The sequence below is a fragment of the Conger conger genome, chromosome 1, assembly GCF_963514075.1.
Source record: "Conger conger chromosome 1, fConCon1.1, whole genome shotgun sequence".
Lineage (NCBI taxonomy): Eukaryota > Metazoa > Chordata > Actinopteri > Anguilliformes > Congridae > Conger > Conger conger.
Genome location: NC_083760.1, coordinates 91,589,041 through 91,611,350, shown reverse-complemented (window position 1 = coordinate 91,611,350; position 22,310 = coordinate 91,589,041).

The window sequence follows — 22,310 nt, the reverse complement described above, 5'->3', positions numbered from 1 at the left end:
GTCCAGTTTAGATTTCACATGAAACTACGAACACTTCTTCCCTCTTCCAGATCGTCCTAAAAGAGTCTCAGTATCAGTGAGCCCCTCTGGTGAAATAGAGGAGGGCAGTTCAGTGACTCTGACCTGCAGCAGCGATGCCAACCCACCAGTGCAGAGATACTCCTGGTTTAAGGAGTCTGGAGCTGGAGTCTGGCAGGCAGGATCAGGACAGAGTCTCAACTTTTCTTATGTTAGCAGTGGACAGTACTACTGTGAGGCAAAGAACACCCACGGAGCCCAGAACTCCACTGCTTTCCTGCTCACAGTGCAAGGTAAGGCCAGTTAGGCAAGGTAACAAGTTATGCTGCAGCCTACTTGACAATTTTTTCAGGCTACAATAGCTAGCCCATTGTTTCTTCACACATAAAATCAATCACTCAAAATGCATTCACTGAAATTGGCCTAGTGATGAAGATGTTGGAAGATTGGTGGAATTAATTTTTGTGACTAATATGAAAAAGGTTTTATCCCAAATACAGTGGTGTCATGTTCCAGTATTTTCCACTTCCCTTGCTGCTGCCGTCTGCACACACACCTTTGCCGGTCTCTCTCAAAGATGCTCCAAATAAAACAATTTGCTACACATCAATATAGTAAAAAGAATTGTTTAATTCAACAAGCGTAGGCTAACATTAATTGCGCAGAGTAAGTTCAGTCAGGAAACTCAACCAATCACATACAGACATCACTACATGTCCTCAAACTCACCCAATCACATCCAGACATCACTACATATCCTCAAACTCACCCAATCACATACAGACATCACTACATGTCCTCAAACTCAACCAATCACATACAGACATCACTACATGTTCTCAAACTCAACCAATCACATACAGACATCACTACAGGTTCTTAAACTCAACCAATCACATACAGACATCACTACATATCCTCAAACTCACCCAATCACAGACGGACATCACTACATATCCTCAAACTCAACCAATCCCATTGACCAATTACAAGTGTCCACAAATTCCAGTAAACGTGCAGTACATGCTAGTAAACATACTGCAGGCATAGATGGGTTTGTTCCCACATTTAGAAACTTTCACCTTCTAATGCCTTGGATGTTAATGCTTTTTATCAATCAGTTTCACAAAGGTTCTTTTAATATTCACAGTTTATTATTTTTATTATTATTATTAGTAGTATTACTGTTTTGATGTCTGTTTATATTCTTTTATTATTATTGTTGTTTTTGGTGTAATTTAGATTTGTTGGAGTTCTTTTTCTCATCTGGCTTAAAAAAATTATTTTTGAGTGCTGTGTTGTGAAATGACCACGGATGACTGACACTGGTGCATCTCTCGGACTTTTTGTAGGAGGTCGGTCCTTGACTGTGGTTGCAGCAGTGGGAGCTGTGGCAGCAGCGGCCATTTTGGCTCTTGTGTTTCTTGGTGTCGTCTGTGTGAGGTACGTGGCTGAAAATCTGTGCCAGTTCACAGTCACTCATTAGTGAATGATGTCGGATTAGACTTGCGGTGTAAAAACGATCGTAGATGGTATTTCTATAGAATGATGTTGTCATGTGCTAAATATTGATGCCATACCCCCCTCTTATGTCTGGGTTGTGCTTAGACCACTGCATCAATAGTTATTTTTTGCACTGGGTTTTGATTTGCTTCATACATTTTAGTTTTTTTCTCTCTATAAGCAGGAGGAAACGATCCATAAATGAGGAGGTGAGTCAATCAAAATGAAATATATCACATAGATTTATGTGTTTTTGTGTATACAGTATACACTCAGTGACCACTTTCTTAGGTACACCTTTCTAGTGTTGATTTTATATTTTCTGGTTTGTGGTCTTTGGATGTGAAGTGTGCCTTTGTTTGTTTGGATTTTCTCCTGGTTTTTTAAACTGTGCCTTTGATTATTCTTTTGATTACCCCGTATGTACCTGTCCACCTCCATTACAACAATTGCCTTTTCACATTATCGCTGAGTCTGCTCATGATTATTCTGTCCTGAGTGCCTATAGACTACTGGCTAAGGTGCTTGTAGTCTTGTGGCAAATGTGCCTATAGACTACTAGCTAAGGTGCTAGTAGTCTTGTGGCTAAGGTGCCTATAAACTACTGGCTAAGGTGCTTGTAGTCTTGTGGCTAAGGTGTCTATAGACTACTGGCTGAGGTGCTTGTTGTCTAGTGGCTAAGGCGCCTATAGACTACTGGCTACGGTGCTTGTTGTCTAGTGGCTAAGGTGCCTATAGACTACTGGCTAAAGTGCTTGTTGTCTAGTGGCTAAGGGGCCTATTGACTACTGGCTAAGATGCTTGTAGTCTAGTGGCTAAGGTGCCTATAGACTACTGGCTAAGGTGCTTGTAGTCTATTGGCTAAGGTGCCTATAGACTACTGGCTAAAGTGCTTGTAGTCTAGTGGCTAAGGTGCCTATAGACTACTGGCTAAGGTGCTTGTAGTCTAGTGGCTAAGGTGATGTCTTGATGACTGATGGTGTATCCACAGTAAGAATAGTGCAGCTGTTTGTCCTTCACCCCACACTGCTCTGCTTAGTCTAATCAACTATAAGTCGCTTTGGAAAACATGTCCACTAAATAACTGCAATGTGAAAATGAACAGGAACTTTCTGCTGAACATTCCCATCCTTTCCCTGCTGGTTCTTCACCCCGCAGGGGAATAACAGCCCCATGGATGACAACACTGCAGGGATGCCAGTGAGCCACACTGAACCCCAGGGTACAGACAGAGGCAAGGGGGAAGGTCCCATCTACTCCTCCCTTCAACCTGCCAACACCCGCACCCAACAAGACCTTCTATACTGCACTATTCAAAAGCCTCTCCCTGAGTGTGAGGATGATGTTCACTACGCCAACGTCCAGTTCCTGCCCTCCTGTTCTGCCCCCAGGTGAGAATATCCCCTCATTACACTCCTTGTGCTGACTGTGGCTGTGCCAGCTCTTCTGTTTGGCCCAGTCTACATCAAACAGCCGACTTGAGATGGGGCGAAACCAGACGGGATGGTTTTAAAACGTTTTTTGAAGAAAGTCTTAGTGGTGTGTACTGTCCAGTTTTGGAGAGTCTGCTTTTGTCAGCTAGCGTTTCCCAAACTGACCACGTCAATGTGAAATTGGCTCAGGAGGTAAGAGCGGTCGTCTGGCAGCCAGAGGGTTGCCGGTCCGATCGCGGCCCCTGGGTGTGTCAAAGTGTCCCTGAGCAAGACACCTAACCCCCAAATGCTCCTGATGAGTCAAGTCTCTTCTCAAGTTAACTGTTTTTTGTAGACTGGTTTTAGAACTGAACCAATCACGAATCAGCACAGCGGATTGGAGAGGACGGTGGTGTGGGAGGAGTCTCTCATCAAACTGTGAACTTGTGTTAATGTTGTTAAAACAACATCACAGGACCCAACAATAAATATAGACAATACAACGGGAACGGTAGCTAGCTAAACACAATACACATATGAAGGTCACTAGAAGAAACATGAACCGCCAAGCACGCAGTCGTTGTTCTGGAAACATTTATTTGTTTACTTGCCACTTTGGTGCGGACTGCCTCGTTTTTACTCGCCCGTGGAGCTTTCTCCCGGCTCGCAGGCTAATCACCTGATCCAGACGCATCTTTTGATTGGCTCTTCTTTTCACCTTTTGCTCCTCCTCTTTTGACCCGCCTGCAGTGTGACCTCAGCCGATGACATCAAAGTGATGTACTGACTGACTGAAGCAGAATTCCAGAAGGCTCTTTTGTAGCTGAACTTCCTGCAGCTTGTGCTTCGTGTAGCATGCAGTGCACTCTCGGAAATAAAGTCCATAAAAAGATACAAAGAGAGATACAAGAGTTTACGAGAGTTTAAATCAGCTGTTTTCTCCATGCAGGTCACCAGCAGTGAAGGAAGACTGTGCTCTCTACACCACGGTGCAGAAACATCAAACATGAAAATAGACCGCCAGATCTCTTGTCCCACAAACCGCAGTGTGCATATGGGTATATCTCAGCGCTTTGGATAAAGGCGCTATATAAATGCCAACCATTTACCACTTACCATTTATATCTTTGAATGTGTGAGTATTTTAAGTGCATTTGCTCGACAAACTCGACAAAGCAAAATTCTGTCAGGACAACAATCCCCAAGCAGCAACTTCATTTACATGCAACGGCATGATGTGCTGGATGAGCATTTATTAAAATCAGCGATCATACGTCTGATCGGTGATGTGCAGGATGAGCGTTTATTAAAATCAGTGATCATACGTCTGATCGGTGATGTGCTGGATGAGCGTTTATTAAAATCAGCGATCATACGTCTGATTGGTGGGCATGCAGGCCATTCAGGACTGGAAGAGCAGACATACCGTCTGAGTGACAGACCAGGGAACAAACCGCTCCAGTCGTCACACTGAAGATGAGACTCTGGGACTCTTTCTGGTACTTCATCCACTTTACCTCCAGGTCAACTCCTCATCAACTCAGGTCACATGGCTGGGATGACTGTGGTGATTGGCTCTTCAAACGTGCGCTCAAAATGATCATTAATTTGACATTCTGTGACCTGTATATGCAAAACACCCCCATGGCTTCATGTGGCATACAAGGTATCCTTGGCATACAAGGTACCCTTTCTCACCACCTACTCCACTCAGCTCCTTGTTCAAGCAATGGTCCTGTCCCGCCTGGACTATTGCAATTCTCTGCTGGCTGGCCTTCCACATCTACCATCAGACCCCTACAACTCATCCAGAATGCTGCAGCCCGTCTGGTATTCAATGTTCCCAGAAATTCACATGTCACCCCCCTGCTCAGCAACCTCCACTGGCTGCCTGTTATGGCTTGCATCAAATTTAAAACTTTGGTGCTCGCATACCAGGCAGTTAAAGGATCAGCCCCTGTGTATATTCAATCCCTTATCAAGACCTATACACCAACAAGACCCCTCCGTTCTGCCACTTCGTGCCGTCTGGCGCCTCCCCCTCGCCGCACCTGCACTTCACTCTCACGACTGATGTCTGTCCTGTTCCCACGGTGGTGGAACGACCTCCCGGTGAATGTCAGAACGGAGTCTCTGACCTCCTTCAAGCGCAGACTGAAGACCCATCTCTTCAGGCTACACCTTTCCCTCCCCAACTCACAATCACTGTGATTAGCCTTAGACCGTAATGGCACTTATGTATAGATATCGTTACTTGTATAGGTATTGTTGTTTTTATTGGCTGTTCTTGTATTCTAGCTGCCAACAGTGGTATGCTAGTTTGAATGTTGATTGTACTCTTCAAGGGTTCTGAATTTCTGTATGTTTACACTAGGACTCGGAACTGTCCTCTCAGGTCTACTTTTGCACTTGTTCTTGTGATTGATTTGCACTTTGTTGTACGTTGCTCTGGATAAGAGCGTCTGCTAAATGCCACGTAATGTAATGTAATGTATCATCAAAATTCAATTTAATTTTCTTAACGAGCTGTAATTTGTTACAACGAAGACATTTGCTGGATTAAAAGGCTTTTTATCTGCATGTTTAACCTTAGCTTTTGTTATAACCTGTTAGAATGGTCACATTTCTTTTAATTTATTTGTGGATGTGGATGCAGAAACATCTACCATTTTAAATTCCATTTCTAAACCGGCACACACTTTAAGTTTTTGCGAAAAGATTTTGAGCAGTAATTAAGCAACATACCTGGATAACTGTGTGAATAGGCTCGGCCCTTTTCCCTGCCTAGATGCATTATCGTGGCTGCCAAGCAATTAAGTATTTTGGCAAGCAATGTGATTTGCAGAATGTGAATTTATTTGAGGTGTAATCATGGTTCTTTATGCCATCAGCACTGTCATTTGCATTTCAGTACTGGGCAAGACACCACTGGTAGTTCATAAATCAAGTCAATTTAAACTATAAATAACGAAAAAAGAACACAATATAATTGTGATTCATGTAGCAATGGTAAAACCTGCTATTTGTCCTCAGGATAGATGCATGCAGTGCATTTCATCTTCCTGTAGATGGCGGTATTTCTACTACAGGAATGGAGTCAAACTCAAACACGGAGTAAATTTGAGGTATGTCCCAAGATAATTTATGAAGTGAGATTAAATAAAGTAGGTTGGGAAATTGGTTTTACATAGGGATCTATCAAGCCTCACATTAATATGAATCTGCTGCTTTTTACAGTTTATACATGCATTGAAGCCTCAGCACAATATTGGCAAAAACCTACATGTGTGGCTGTAGTTCTCATTAGCAGTGCATTCGCAGTTTCACTTTAGAAGTCTAGACGTCCCGTCTCTGGAAGCACATTTTCACTCATTTACTCATCTCATATGAAGACGATGGTCATTCATTTAGAGATGGAGATAATTCAAATTAAATAATAAAAAAAAAGAACAGAAACAATAATTATGATATTCACATCTGTGAATGAACAAATTGAATTTGTACATGTGCTTATGTGTGCGCATGCGTGTTATTATTATGTTTGCATTTCCAAGGCAGAATTTCTAGACAGTGGTTGAGAGTATGTTTCCATTTCCCTGATTGCAGTGAGTAACAGTGTTTATTTTAATTAGAAAACTAAAGCAAAGCAGAAAAGAGATTTTAGCTTTAATCATTTGAAGAGGAGAACCCAGCACAGACACTCATAATGCAGACCTGCTCTTCCTGTTCTGTTCTGTTTGGGGCGAATCAGGGTTTAAACCTGCTACCTCACACCTGCTGTACATCACCTCTCCTGGGACCAAACGCACAACTTAGGGCCTTTTTCACAAAGCAGGAATACGGGGTCAACTTGGGAGTAAAACACAGAACCATCTTAAAACACGGACTCAAGTAAAAAGAGCTGTTCCAGGTTTTACTTATCCAAGCAAACTCAGTATTCCTGCTTTGTGGGTTTTACTCAGTGCACTTATCCAGCTAACTCAGTAATCCTGCTCTGTGGGTTTTACTCAGTGCCCTTATCAAGCTAACTCTGTAATCCTGCTTTGTGGGTTTTACTCAGTGCAGTTATCCAGCTAACTCAGTAATCCTGCTTTGTGGGTTTTACTCAGTGCACTTATCCAGCTAACTCAGTATTCCTGCTTTGTGGGTTTCACTCAGTGCACTTATCCAGCTAACACAGTAATCCTGCTCTGTGGGTTTTACTCAGTGCACTTATCCAGCTAACTCAGTATTCCTGCTTTGTGGGTTTTACTCAGTGCACTTATCCAGCTAACTCAGTAATCCTGCTTTGTGGGTTTCACTCAGTGCACTTATCCAGCTAACACAGTAATCCTGCTCTGTGGGTTTTACTCAGTGCACTTATCCAGCTAACTCAGTATTCCTGCTTTGTGGGTTTTACTCAGTGCACTTATCCAGCTAACTCAGTAATCCTGCTTTGTGGGTTTCACTCAGTGCAGTTATCCATCTAACTCAGTGATCCTGCTTTGTGGGTTTTACTCAGTGCACTTATCCAGCTAACTCAGTAATCCTGCTTTGTGGGTTTTACTCAGTGCACTTATCCAGCTATTTCAGTAATCCTGCTTCGTGATACAGGCCCCAGATGTGCCTTTCTAAGACCGGACGGATGATCTCTTTTTCTGCTGGTTATTGTTCTCCACATTTACGCCCTGCCTGGTCAGGATTGGTCCACCGCTATCGGCCCGAATGTCCGTAGTCTGCACACCTGAGAGAACCGGCGTAGAAACGCCCATGGGTTCCCTTTGCATCAAATTACAAAAGCCATGCACCACCGATCCTTTGGGCCGAACTTGGCTGCCTTTCCCAGCTTGGAAATAATTTATTCGCAGACAGGTAGGTCATTAGCTTCAGAATACCAATAGTCAATTACAAAATACACAAAATAAGAATAGAGATAGAGTAAATAATCATACCTAGCCTGCTTTAGCTCCACACAAACACAGAACGTACATATAGAACGTGCATAGTGTGGGAAGCCAGTTTGATTGCCCGCTGCTACACATACATATACGTACAATATGCCGTGTGGGAAGTCGAATGCGATCTTCCCAGATTGGTCTGTCTCCCTTGCTTTTATGCCAAATCATACGTTTGAAACCAGGCGGCAGTGCCATAAATCAATCTGGAGGGGTGGTCAAATCTGGAATTTAGACCCCCACCGTTGGGGGTTGTTGAGTAGGGAAAATGAGATGATTACCAAGAGAGGACGTGTAGGTTTTCCCTTGGGATACTGAAACTATAGTTTATTAAATTCCATTTGGTATGAAATGTATCTCATCCGATTCCTTGATTTTATCAGATCACATCCATACCAAACAAATTACCCTTGTGTTTTATTATGTTGCAGTTATCATGAAACTTCCCTCCTGATTATCCATTTTACATGCAATTCCTGTTACCACTACATAAGACTTAATGCAATAATACAAGGATCACATGGGCAATGTTTTCAAGGTGTTACCGGGTCTATTTACTATCTTAATAGCAGTTTTGAATATTTAATCCAAGAGAGCAGTCACCGGTGTAATGACAGCAGCACCCAAATGAGGGCACTGTGGCATTGTCCGGAGTCTTCCCCCTTGGAAGTGACCAGGTATGGGGTCACAGGGAGGTCACCAATGTTCGGGAGGATTCTTTTCCCATGACCCGACTGGCCTTGGACCACTCATACATCTTAACTCCCCAACAGGTAGTCTAAACAACATTGAAACCCCAGCTCTCAGGCCCCTCACAAATGGCAGCCCTTCCTGACCTTAACCACTATGCTACAGGCCGCCCCATCATATCTATGAATGCTGTAGTTGGGAGTTTTCATGATAACTGCATTATGCTGTAAATATGTCTTTGTGCCTCTCATGGTAATATACCTTTGGGATAAACCTGATTTGGGTGAATGAAAGGAAAGGAGACATCCCAGACTGTTTGGTTTCTTCTCCTTATCTCCGAAATCCAGGCCTTAGTTCTTGACCCTAAAAGTGAGTCACCCATCTATAATTTACAGCCAGGCCCACCAGGCAGGGGGCTAAAACACATGGCTTCTACAGAGACAGCTTTTGCCCAGTTTCCCCTCGGCTCCTGAATGGTTATGATATCAACGGTAGACTGTTACAAAAACTAGACCATTACACCAGTCGCACTGAACCAATCAGAATAACACCAAACATCAACATATTCTGACCTGGGATTATCATGAAACATCTTCATACCATCTCCAATATTCCTGTTCTGGAATGTGAGAAAAGATGGCCCAAGAAGGCGCCTCTAAGAATCCTTCTCTAGCTCTCCCCCACAGGCATGTGTGCCAATGGTGGGGGCTAACAATGTATGCTCCAGGAGGGGGAAGTCAGCAAGCTGACCAGCACATGAGACCAAATGTTACTTATGACTGGCTTACAGTACGGAAGGGCTGCGGCAGCCAGAAGCTGAGCTCATTCTATATTTATATTTACTGGAACTACTTTCTTCACACCTTCAGTCCTGCTGCTCTGTCAGTCAGGCTGTTTTACTTTCATTTAGCAAATCACTTTGGCACAAGAATTGAAAACTTGGATCAAATTTACAAAGAAAGCATTTACTGGTGAGAAATTATTGAATAACTGTAAAAACTGTCTGTTTATTCCAGACAAATATCAGTGTATTTGTGTAAGTGTCAGGGTTGGGGGACAGAGGAACGAAGCGCAGACTCAGGGGTTCTGAGAAATGGCAGGTTTAATGAAGGCAGGCAGATAAGGGGCAGGCAGAGCATGATCCAAACAGGCAAAGTTCAAAAACTGGGCAGAGGCAGGAAGATCATAGAAAAGGGAAAAATAATAGAAATGGGGCACGGACGTGACAGACTGTGTGCTCTTGTGTAGCATCTGTTACAATGAGAGTATAGAGAATACTCACACAGTGTAACAGCACAATAACTCACTGTGTGCTCTTGTGTAGCATCTGTTACAATGAGAGTATAGAGAATACTCACACAGTGTAACAGCACAATAACTCACTGTGTGCTCTTGTGTAGCATCTGTTACAATGAGAGTATAGAGAATACTCACACAGTGTAACAGCACAATAACTCACTGTGTGCTCTTGTGTAGCATCTGTGACAATGAGAGTATAGAGAATACTCACACAGTGTAACAGCACAATAACTCACTGTGTGCTCTTGTGTAGCATCTGTTACAATGAGAGTATAGAGAATACTCACACAGTGTAACAGCACAATAACTCACTGTGTGCTCTTGTGTAGCATCTGTTACAATGAGAGTATAGAGAATTCTCACACAGTGTTCTTCCCTGCCATTCATTTTTACAGTGTAAAATAATAACTCATATCTGTATTCGTGTCTCATATATCCTCAACACCTTCGTAGCCCTCCTGTCTGTGTCAGGTAAAGTGCTCGTTAAAGTTTTTTGTTTTAATGCAGTTATGATGTTTCAGTGCTGTGTGCCAGAGTCTTAGGGACAGTGAGTGACAAGGAGCACAAAATAAGTAAATAAATGAATAAATATGCATCAATATAAATATATTTAGTTTTTTCCCCTACATAAGTAGTTATTTTTCTAATGTATGGTTCGTGTCCATTTGTTTCTAGTCTTTCATGTTAAATATTGTTCAGTATTAAATGGATGTTTATATATAGATGCTTTTGCAAAACAAAATGTCATGTTCTGTCATGCCAATAAAGCAACTTGAATTGAATGGAAAGAGCAAGAGAGCGAGAGGGAGAGAGAGAGAGAAAGACAGACAGAGAGACAGGGAGAGAGAGAGAATTTTAGATTTTTTCTGATGAAGTTCCTCTTCACACCCAGCTTTGAACCTGAGATAGAGTTCAGTACAGTTGTTATGAAGTCAAAATCTTCATTTATATCAATTTAATCCTTGATCTGTAATGAGTTGTGTTTGTGTGTGTGTGTATGTGTGTGTGTGTGTGTGTGCATATGTGTGTGTGTGTGTGTGTTTTTCATGTGTTCTTGGCCATGCGCTGCACTTACTTTAATCCCACATATTATTACAGAAATTCAATACAATATTATTACAGAGTGCAGAAAGCATTCTGGTTTATTCACCCGCACCCTCCACAGGAGCCTGACCTGTCCCTGGACCCAGAGTACTCTGGCCGTGTGGAGTACCGTGGGAATCAGATCAGTGACTGCACTTTTAGAATAAAACAACTGAGAGAAAGTGATTCACAAACATATTGCTTAAGGTTCCTGACAAACCATGATGTAAAATATACTGGCCTACCTGGTGTCTCATTGACAGTTACAGGTAACCATTTAATGTGATGAGCTCAGAGGATTCTTCTCCCATATCTATGAATGGAAGACTGGGGAAGGGAGGGATGTTTTTACAGTTTTAATTTGTTTGCAGCTCTACAGGTGAGGGTGAATCCTGGCTCAGTGACAGAGGGACAGAGTGTAACACTGACCTGTAGCACCACCTGCACTCTGACTGGCAGCCCAGCCTTCACCTGGTACAGGGACGGGTCTCCTCTGTCCTTCACCACCCAGACACACCAGCTCACAGCCAGCAGTGAAGATGGAGGCACATACTCCTGTGCTGTAAAAGGATCTGAGCTTCTCCCCTCCCCTGCAGTGGCTCTTACTGTGAACTGTGAGTACAAGAGGCCAGACTCATGTGTTTCACACTATTGGTGATGTCATCAACACTGTAGAAATGTTTCACACATCACACAGGTTTCAAAGAATTCAGCCTAAATATAACGTTAAATTCTACAGATTATCATATGCTGCACGTTAATGTACAGATTCAACATACACTGTTTACCGTCTTCATCTATTAACTGAAACATGAATATTGGAATATTGAATATTGAATATAAATGCATGATTTAATGATTTGAAAGCACTATACATGTGCCAGAGTCCAGTTTAGATTCCACATGAAACTACAAAATATTCTTCCCTCTTCCAGATCATCCTAAGAGCACCTCAGTATCAGAGCCCCTCTGGTGAAATAGTGGAGGGCAGTTCAGTGACTCTGACCTGCAGCAGCGATGCCAACCCACCAGTGCAGAGATACACCTGGTTAAAGGAGACTGGAGCTGGAGTCTGGCAGGCAGGATCAGAACAGAGTCTGACCATTTCTAAATTCAGTTTCTGGAGCAGTGGACAGTACTACTGTGAGGCAAAGAACACCCACGGAGCCCAGAACTCCACTGCTCTCCTGCTCACAGCACAAGTTAAGGCCAAATTTCCCGACTATGTGTTTGAATGGCAGGATTAATCCCATCAACTCTGATATTAGAAATCAGTAAGATAAAAGGATGAAGGATGAAAAGGAAAATGATAGTTAAATGTAAAAGTAGTGTGACTATGTACCATGAGGGCTGTGATTCCTACACAGAGCGCACAACATGGATGTAAATGTAAAATTAAAGTCTGCCTTTTAACCATTGTGTAGTCTTCACATTCTGTATACTCTTGTCCTAAGGGTGAAAAATGACCCTTAAAATAGAGCAAAAAAAAAACATTTATTTACATTTATTTAGGATTTTTCCCTTTTCCTCCCAATTTGGTAGCCAATTGTACCCTAATCCAATTAGTGTTAGCTGGGGGATACATCGCCCACACCCCGTCCCTCGGCATTTTAAGAAAAAACAAGGGTGAACCTCACATTCATGCTTTTATTTCAAATCCAATGTGCTGGAGCACAGAGCCAAAGCAACACAAGTTGTGTCACTGTCCCTACACTTTTACATTGAACTTTTATACATGCTTTCACATGGAATTAAAATAACACTTTTCCTGAACAAACTTTGTCTAGAACCATCCTGGAACAGTGCACAGACCTTCTGCCTGGCACAGAACACACACGGAGCTGCCAATGCAGTCAATATTAAATGTGAGTCAGCGATGTACAGTAATGTTGTCTGTTATTTTTAACAAGGGTGATTCTATCTGTTTGGGTGTCTGCTATAAACGACCTGCATATCTGATCTTAGTGTGGTAGTCATAGCAGAGGTGGAAGATCTAGGTTCCAAAACTTAAAGTCCTTCAACTATTGTGTTGCAAAAAAACCCCATGAACTTGGATTTCCTCATCTCAGCTGTCCTTCTGAGATACTTCTGGGTATGTGGATGAAGGTCATTAAAGCATTCATTAATAACTTTAATTTAAAACCTAAAGTTTTACCCGATGTATCAGTGTGATGGAGGGGCTGGGCGGAGAGCCAGAAGCGACCGAGGGTGAAAGCCTCCTAAACGAACACGCGGGCGTGATCGTCACTAAATACCCCGAGGTAACACGAAATGAGGGATACGCAGGCACTAGAAGGACTTTCTTTTGATTATTATTTTAAGGAAACAGAAAAGAAGCTAAAAATGGCTAAGCGAAAATAAAACTACCCTTTTAAAAACAGGGCGAATGACCCAACCAAAAGCAGTGCCAAACAATTATGCACCGGCGGTCACAGACCGAGGAGAGAAAATAAAAATACAACCTAGCGATAAAAAACTAGGCAAGAAAATAAAACCTCGAGTCGCAGCTCGGGACCAAAACACAAACCAAAATACATACCGGAGGACAACGTCCTCCAACCACCGGCTCACACGAGCCCAAAAAAACAAAACCCTTGAGGAAGATGTCAGCGAAAGAAACACCAGCTGAACACCTTCCTTACCTTCTCTGAATTTCTCTCTAGTTATAGAGACTAGAGACCACACACTATCACGATACCTGACTCTCAGTGGCAGAGTCTACCTGTGCGTTACCAGCTTAGTGCGAACGGTTGAACACCAAAGCACTGAAGGATAGTCAGTGCCGGTCTTAAATACCCTTAAGGGAGGTAATTCCCCTGGCGCTAACGAGGAACAGATGGAGCCAATGATCTCAGGCCCTCTGGTGGTCACAGTGGGAATAACCTCCCACCATGACAATCAGGGACACATCCAAACTGATGCCAGTGGTCTCTGATTACTTGGTGGCCCCTCACCAGTGCGAACACATCTCAGTAACACTGCACATTTGTTTGTATTTCATGAATGTATTTCAGACAAACTGCAGGCTGTTTGCCTCTCTTTGGTTCACACATCCAAGAGACCGACAGTACATCTCCACCATTTTGATTATATTTTTGGGGAAATTTGAGTATGCATGCCCATATCTGGTTCTCGTGCTGGTCGACAGCCCTAACTTAGATTTAATAATATTATTATTATGCCTAGCGTCATCCTTCTAGCCTTGTTGTTTACACTTTTGAATTGTAGTCTCTGCTGTATTCCTACACATACATGTAAATGCTATGTCTGTTTACTTCCAGCAGGGGATTGGACAGAACTTGTGTGTGCAGTTGTTGGAAGCATAGTGACTCTTGCACTCATAGCTGTTATTATGTGGACGAGGTAAGTGTTCACAATGTGGAAAACATCTGGAAATCAATCATCACTCAGAACACGTGTAATTAAAAGTTTGCATTAAACCGAGAGATTTGTAGTGATTTTAAAGATTCCCTGTTTAATTCAGAGGACTAGGTCGGAATGTTACAGCGAGACGCCATCTTGAATATCAGTCACTTCTCTCCCCCAGCCTTTATAGTCCACAATCTGTTAAAATTATAATTATAATTGCATTCCTGGTACACCGGTTCTTCGAGTGATTCTGTGATGCATGACTCAGTTCTGGGGGATCAGCAAGGGGTTGTGTGGCCACTCAGATGTAGGGGCCATGGTTAGTTGGCCAGGTAAAAAGAGCAATGTGGACCAGGATACTTTGATTAACAGCTGTACCTTTGGAAAAGTGCCATGGAAACGTTACTGACAGTGAATCAGGACCTCATTTCAACTTCCCAGCTGAAGAGCAGCACTTTCACAGTGCCAGTCACCAAGAATGTGCACTGGATTTAATCAGGTTCAGATAGAAGAGTGCCCTCTACTGGCCCACCAACACACCTTCAAGCAGCAGCCATTTTCTCTCAAAGTATCACATACTGTGCCAAAACACAATCTGCTACACACACACACACACACACACACACACACACACACACACACACATACACACACACACACACTCCAATAACACCACTACTGCACACACTTACAGAATATAACCCTGCTACACACACACTCCTATAACACTGCTACACACAGTATATAACCCTGCTACATACACACACTCCTATAACACTGTTAAACACAGTATATAACCCTGCTACACACACACTCCTATAACACTGCTACACACAGTATATAACCCTGCTACACACACACACACACACACACACACACACACACATTCCAATAACACCACTACTGCACACACTTACAGAATATAACCCTGCTACATACACACACTCCTAAAACACTGTTAAACACAGTATATAACCCTGCTACACACACACTCCTGTAACACTGTTACACACAGTATATAACCCTGCTACACACACACTCACACTCCTATAACACCCTTACACACAGTATTACCCTGCTACACACACACACACACACACACACACACACACACTCCTATAACACCCTTACACACAGTATAACCCTGCTACACACACACACACACTCATAACGCATGTACATGCACATGAGTTCTCTGTCATTGTATGGGAAGATGTTGTGTGTAAGCGCATCTGCTAAATGAATGCAATGTGCTGACTATGATGTAGGCACTGTGTAGTTTAGGCTGTGGCACGGTTCACATGTAATGAGTCATGTGTTCCTACCTCTATTGCTCACATACTGAGGCCATTTTTGCAGTTTCTGTCTGGGATTAACAATTTAACATGATGCATCATTTTATGTGTTCTCTTTACATATGGAAATATCCTTTTATTATATGTAGTGTAGTTTGTGTTAGTATCTTTTAACACACTGTTGAGTCTTCATTTTACATTGCTTTGATTTATTGACTCAGTTCTTACATGTTCTGATTTTACCAATTTAAGATAATCTTTTAGTTTTAAATATGTTGCTTGATTGTGCATAGTGATGTATTATGGTTTGTTTAAGCATTGTAAAGAACTGTAAACCTCTGGTCTCTATGAATAAAGTTTATTATTATTTGCGAACATTATAAAGCCTTCATGTTTTGCCTGCAAAAAAACAAAACAAAAAAAAAAAACCTAACACTGGGACGCTATGCTTAGAGGCGGGGGCTTGCCAGCTTGGAGGGCAGTAATTGGTGAATACTTTCTAATGGGAATGAAAGTATCAAAAAGCACAGCCGCCAAATAAATCCACACAATCCGTATGAAGAAAATGTGCATTTAAACGAGCCTTTTGTAATTCCACGTAGCGACAGCACAAAGATACACTTGTTTGCTTCAGCACGGGCCACTTTGTATCCGGAACAAATCAAATAACAGACTTCAGTTAGTTGGTGCTAACCAGCCAATCAGAACAGTGGTTCGTTCAGGTCAATGAGCCTTAAAGACACAGTCACTAAGACAGCCTGTTTTTGGTAATGCTCATGAGAGGTGCTGGAGAATGGACATTTAAAACTGCATAGAGAAAACCACCAAACACCACCATATCAGGACCTAAAATATAACACTGGACATACACAAAATGGGACCTTTAAAATATTTTTATTGAACTGTAATGCTCTTGTGGCTATATTCTGTATTGATTTTCATTCTTGGGTACTAATACGGAATAATGATATTGCTTTATTTATATATACACAGTGAGCACTTTATTAGGTTAAACCTGTAAACCAGTGCATTAGTACAAATATCTAATCATGTACACTGAGCAACTTCATGCATAAAAGCATGCATGGTCAAGAGGTTCCTTTCTCACCACCTGCTCCACTCAGCTCCTTGTCCAAGCAATGGTCCTGTCCCGCCTGAACTATTGCAACTCTCTGCTGGCTGGCCTTCCAGCATCTGCCATCAGACCCTTACAACTGATCCAGAATGCATCAGCCCGTCTGGTATTCAATGTTCCCAGACATTCACATGTCACCCCCCTGCTCAGCAGCCTCTACTGGCTGCCTGTTATGGCTCGCATCAAATTTAAAACTTTGGTGCTCGCGTACCAGGCAGTTACGGGATCAGCCCCTGAATATATTCAATCACTTATCAAGACCTATACACCAGCTAGACCCCTCCGTTCTGCCACTTTGTGCCGTCTGGCGCCTCCCCCTCGCCACACCTGCACTTCTCGCCCAGGACTGCTGTCTGTCCTGGCCCCACGGTGGTGGAATGACCTCCCGGTGGATGTCAGAACTGCAGAGTCTCCGACCTCTTTCAAGCGCAGACTGAAGACTAATTTCTTCAGGCTACACCTTTCCCTCCCCAACTCACCACCATGATTAGCCTTATATGTGCCATAGACTGAAATGTCCACTAATACAGTTGTATAGATATTGTTGATTTTTGTATTAGCTATTGTATTGTTGTACTCGGGGTATTCTAGCTGCCAACTGTGGTATGCTAGTTTGGTAGTTGATGTATTTTTCAAGTTTTCCGATTATATCTGTATGGTTACACTACGACTTGGAACTGTACTGTCCTCTCAGGTCCTCTTCGCACTTGTACTTTTGTTTGATTTGCACTTCATTGTACGTCGCTCTGGATGAGAGCGTCTGCTAAATGCCTTGTAATGTAAAGTAAATGTAATGAGGTTCAGTTGTTGTTCATACCAAACCTCAGAATGGGGAAGAAATGTGATCTCAGTGGCTCTGACCGTGGAATGATTGTTGGTGCCTGCCGAGGTGGTTAGAGTATCTCAGAAACTGCTGATCTCCTGGGATTTTAACGCGCAACAGTCATGAGAGTTTACAGAATGTGAATACCTAATAAAGTGCTCACTGAGTGTTCATTGTATTACATGTATTTTGGAAAATGCAACACTATGAATAAAGCTTATAATTCCTTTTCTTAATTGTAGGGCCTTCATGTTTTGAACTGCATCACACCTTTAATTCATGCAGAGAGAAGTTAACTTCCTCTGTGGTCTGTGGTCAGGCGCTTCACGTCTGACATGAAGGGTGACATGGCTCAGGCAGTAAGAGCAGTTGTCTGGCAGTCGGAGGGTTGCCGGTTTGATCCCCCACCCGGAATGTGCCGAAGTGTCCCTGAGCAAGACACCTGACCCCTAAATGCTCCTGACGAGCTGGTCGGTGCCTTGCATGGCAGCCAATCGCCATTGGTGTGTGAGTGTGTGTATGAATGGGTAAATGAGAAGCATCAATTTTACAGTGTTTTGGATAAAGGCGCCATATAAATGCCAGCCATTTACCATTAATCATGAAGCCATTCCACCCACAGCCACACAGAGCCCACCACTCCCAGTCCCTCACTGCACCCCACTCACTGGGCACAAGAGTACTATCACCTAATATAAAACATGCACCCTGCTCTCACTCAGACACAGAGCCCAGCAGAGCCCCTCACTGGGCACAAGAGTACTGTCACCTAATATAAAACCTGCACCCTGCTCTCACTCAGACACAGAGCCCAGCAGAGCCCCTCACTGGGCACAAGAGTACTATCACCTAATATAAAACATGCACCCTGCTCTCACTCAGACACAGAGCCCAGCAGAGCCCCTCACTGGGCATAAGAGTACTATCACCTAATATAAAACATGCACCCTGCTCTCACTCAGACACAGAGCCCAGCAGAGCCCCTCACTGGGTACAAGAGTACGGTGGCCCAGAAGGACATTCTTCGCTCTCAGAACTGTTTACACAATGTGATCAGCAGCTCTTATTAACATCCATCCATCCTTCCATCATCATCATAACCTGCTTATCCTGAACAGGGTCACGGTGGGGCTGGAGCCTATCCCAGCATACATTGGGCGAAAGGCAGGAATACACCCTGGACAGGTCGCCACCCTGGACTCATACCCACAGGCAATTTAGACTGTCCAATCAGCCTAGCCTGCATGTCTTTGGACTGTGGAAGGGAACTGGAGTACAAAATGAAATATATGACATAGATGTACGTGTTTTTGTGTGTACAGAATACACTCAGTGACCACTTTCTTAGGTGCACCTTTCTAGAATTGATTTTGGATTTTCTGGTTTGTGGTCTCTGCCTGGTTTTTGGACTGTTTTGAATTTTTGTATATGTGCCTTTGCTTGTTTGGACATTCTCCTGGTTTTTTAAACTCTGCCTTGTGTTTTTGATTACTCTTCTGATTACCCCGTATGTACCCATCCTCCTCCATTACAACAAGTGCCTGTCCCTGGATTACGTTTTGGAACTGCCCCTTGGTTATTAAACGCCTGCCATTTTTCACATTATCCCAGAGTCTGCTCATGATTATTCTGTCCCGAGTGCCGATAGACTACTCGCTAAGGTGCTTGTAGTCTAGTGGCTAAGGTGCCTATAGATTACTGGCTAAAGTGCTTGTAGTCTAGTGGATAAGGTGCATATAAACTACTGGCTAAGGTGCTTGTAGTCTAGTGGCTAAGGTGCCTATAAAATGCTGGCTAAGGTGCTCTTAGTCTAGTGGCTAAGGTGCCTATAAACTACTGGTTAAGGTGCTTCTAGTCCAGTGGCTAAGGTGATGCCTTGATGGCTGATGACTAGGACCTGGAAGGTTGGTGGTGCAAGCCCTGGTGTAGCCACAGTAAGATGGAAAATATGTCCAGTAAATAACTGCAATGTGAAAATGAACAGGAACTTTCTGCTGAACATTCCCATCCTTTCCCTGCCTGTTCTTCACCCTGCAGGGGAATAACAGCCCCGTGGATGACAACACAGCAGGGATGCCAGTGAGCCACACTGAACCCCAGGGTACAGACAGAGGCAACGGGGAAGGTCCCCTCTACTCTGACCGCAATGCGGAGAGTCTAGATCAGCTAATGAATAAACCACGTTACAAAGACAGTAGTTCAAATATGCCTTCCGCTTTTTACTGGTCCGGCTGACCAAGAATTTCCACAGTAGGGCCAATACATTCACCTTCGTTATCTGACTCCATTTAAGATATAATTTAGAAATTTGGGTTTGAAACATACGCAAACCTCGGGAGTGATTACACTCGACTCTTACCTGCGCCACCATTACTCAATATATGCTCCCGGGATTAGCATTATTGCTGAATCTCAGTTCGGCGGAGAAACTCAGAGGTTGAGGGTCTAGCCAACACAATACATGCACTGTATTGACATGATAGTTGCGAGCCCAGGTCGGCGAGCATTTAGAGGGCTCCTTAGAGCTAACTTGACAAGAACCGGCGTTGAAATGCCCATGGGTTCCCTTCGCATCAAATTACAAGAGCCATGCACCACCAATCCTTTGGGCCGAACTTGGCTGCCTTTCCCAGCTTGGAAACACCACTAAAGTAACAAGCCACTGATCAGTTGGTCTTTGGTCAATATTGTCCCCCTAAGTATTCAGTCGTAATTTAGGCTGAAAAAGGTACAAGATGAATTAGAGTCATGGAGATCACGCAAGTTACAAGCAAAATAATTTATTCGCAGACAGGTAGGTTATTAGCTTTAGAATACCAATAGTCAATTACAAAATACACAAATTAAGAATAGAGATAGAGTAAATAATCATACCTAGTCTGCTTTGGCGACACACAAACAGAGAATGTACCTATAGAACGTGCATAGTGTGGGAAGCCGGTTACGGTCTTCCCTATACATACACACACATACATATACATACACAGAATCTGCAGTGTGGGAAGTCGATTGCGATCTTCCGCTGATACACATACATATACGTACAATATGCCGTGTGGGAAGTCGAATGCGATCTTCCTGATTCATACATATACGTACAATATGCCGTGTGGGAAGTCGAATGCGATCTTCCCAGATTGGTCAGTCTCCCTTACTTTTATGCCAAATCATATGTTTGAACCAGGCAGCAGTGCCATAAATCAACCTGGAGGGGTGGTCAAATCTGGAATTTAGACCCCCACCCTTGGGGGTTGTTAAGTAGGGAAAATGAGATGATTCCCAGAGAGGACATGTCGGTTTTCCCTTGAGTTACTGAAACTATGGTTTATTAAACTCCATTTGGTATGAAATGTATCTCATCCGATTCCTTGATTTTACCGGATCACATCCATACCAAACAGATTACCCTTATGTTTTATTATGTTGCAGTTATCATGAAACTTCCATCCTGATTATCCATTTTACATGCAATTCCTGTTACCATTACATAAGACATAATGCAATAATACAAGGATCACATGGGCAATGTTTTCAAGGTTTTACTGGGTCTATTTACTATCTCAACACCAGTTTTGAATATTTAATCTAGGAGAGCAGTCAAATGAGGGCGCTGTGGCATTGTCTGGAGTCTTTCCCCTTGGAAGTGACCAGGTATGGGGTCACGGGAGAGGTCACCAATGTTCTGGAGCACACTCTCTTCCCTGTGACCTAACTGCCCTGAAACCACTCATACAACTTCCCCTTATCTCCTTCGGTGCCGATGGCCTGAACCTCCCCAAAGGTAGTCCAAACAGTATTGTCCTCTGCTCCTTTGACACATACCAGAAGCCCCAGCTCTCAGGTTCCTCACAAATGGCAGCCCTTCCTAAGTCCCACTTTGCCTTTGGATACCCAGGGTCGAAGGGCTGACTGTGGGTTGAGATGTGTTCTGTAAGGAGAGGGTCAGATGTTGGATGGTCATGGGGAAATGTTACGGCGGGGAGGACAGAGGAACCAGAAGCAGACACAGGGGTGTGGAAAATGGCAAGTTTACTCACAGGTGATGGGGCAGACAGAGCGTAGTCACAAAACAAGCCAAGGTCAAAATCCAGGGGGTCAGTCCAAACAGGCAGAGGTACAGAATTCCACAAAACACAAAGAATAGTCCAGGGAAGCAGGCAGGGGTCAAAACGGGAAAACCAGATAAGCAGATAACCAAGTGCAAGGACTCAAGGGCAAGGGCAAGGGCAAGGGCAAGGGCAAGGGCAAGGAAACAAGGAGGCTAGAACTTGGGGAAGGAATCAAGGGCTCGGGAACAGAAACAGGACAAGACAAACTAGCAACGTGCAACTGAAAAGGACAGGTATAAATACACAGGGGAATGAGACAAACTAGGCGGGGCATGGGAGTGAGGGCGGTCTAACAAATAAACATCAGGTGAGACACATGAAAGGGTAATGGGACAATAACGAGGGGGAAAACAAAAACGCGGACTGGATTCACAAAGACACACCTGTAAAACAAACGGCTCTGGACTAGAGAGTAGACAATGCATAGATTGAAGACGTAGTGATAGTTAAGAGGCAGGTGCGAACACTTCGCTGAAACAAACGAGTAATAAGGGATAGCATAGGAAGGCGGAGTTATAGAACAGCGCAGAAATGCTAAGAGATGCGTGAGTGAGTTAGTAACGTGAATATTTCTAAACTACCCAATAAAAGTGATTGTTAGTTAGTTAGACAGACAGTAAGTGTATTAATCGGATTAGTA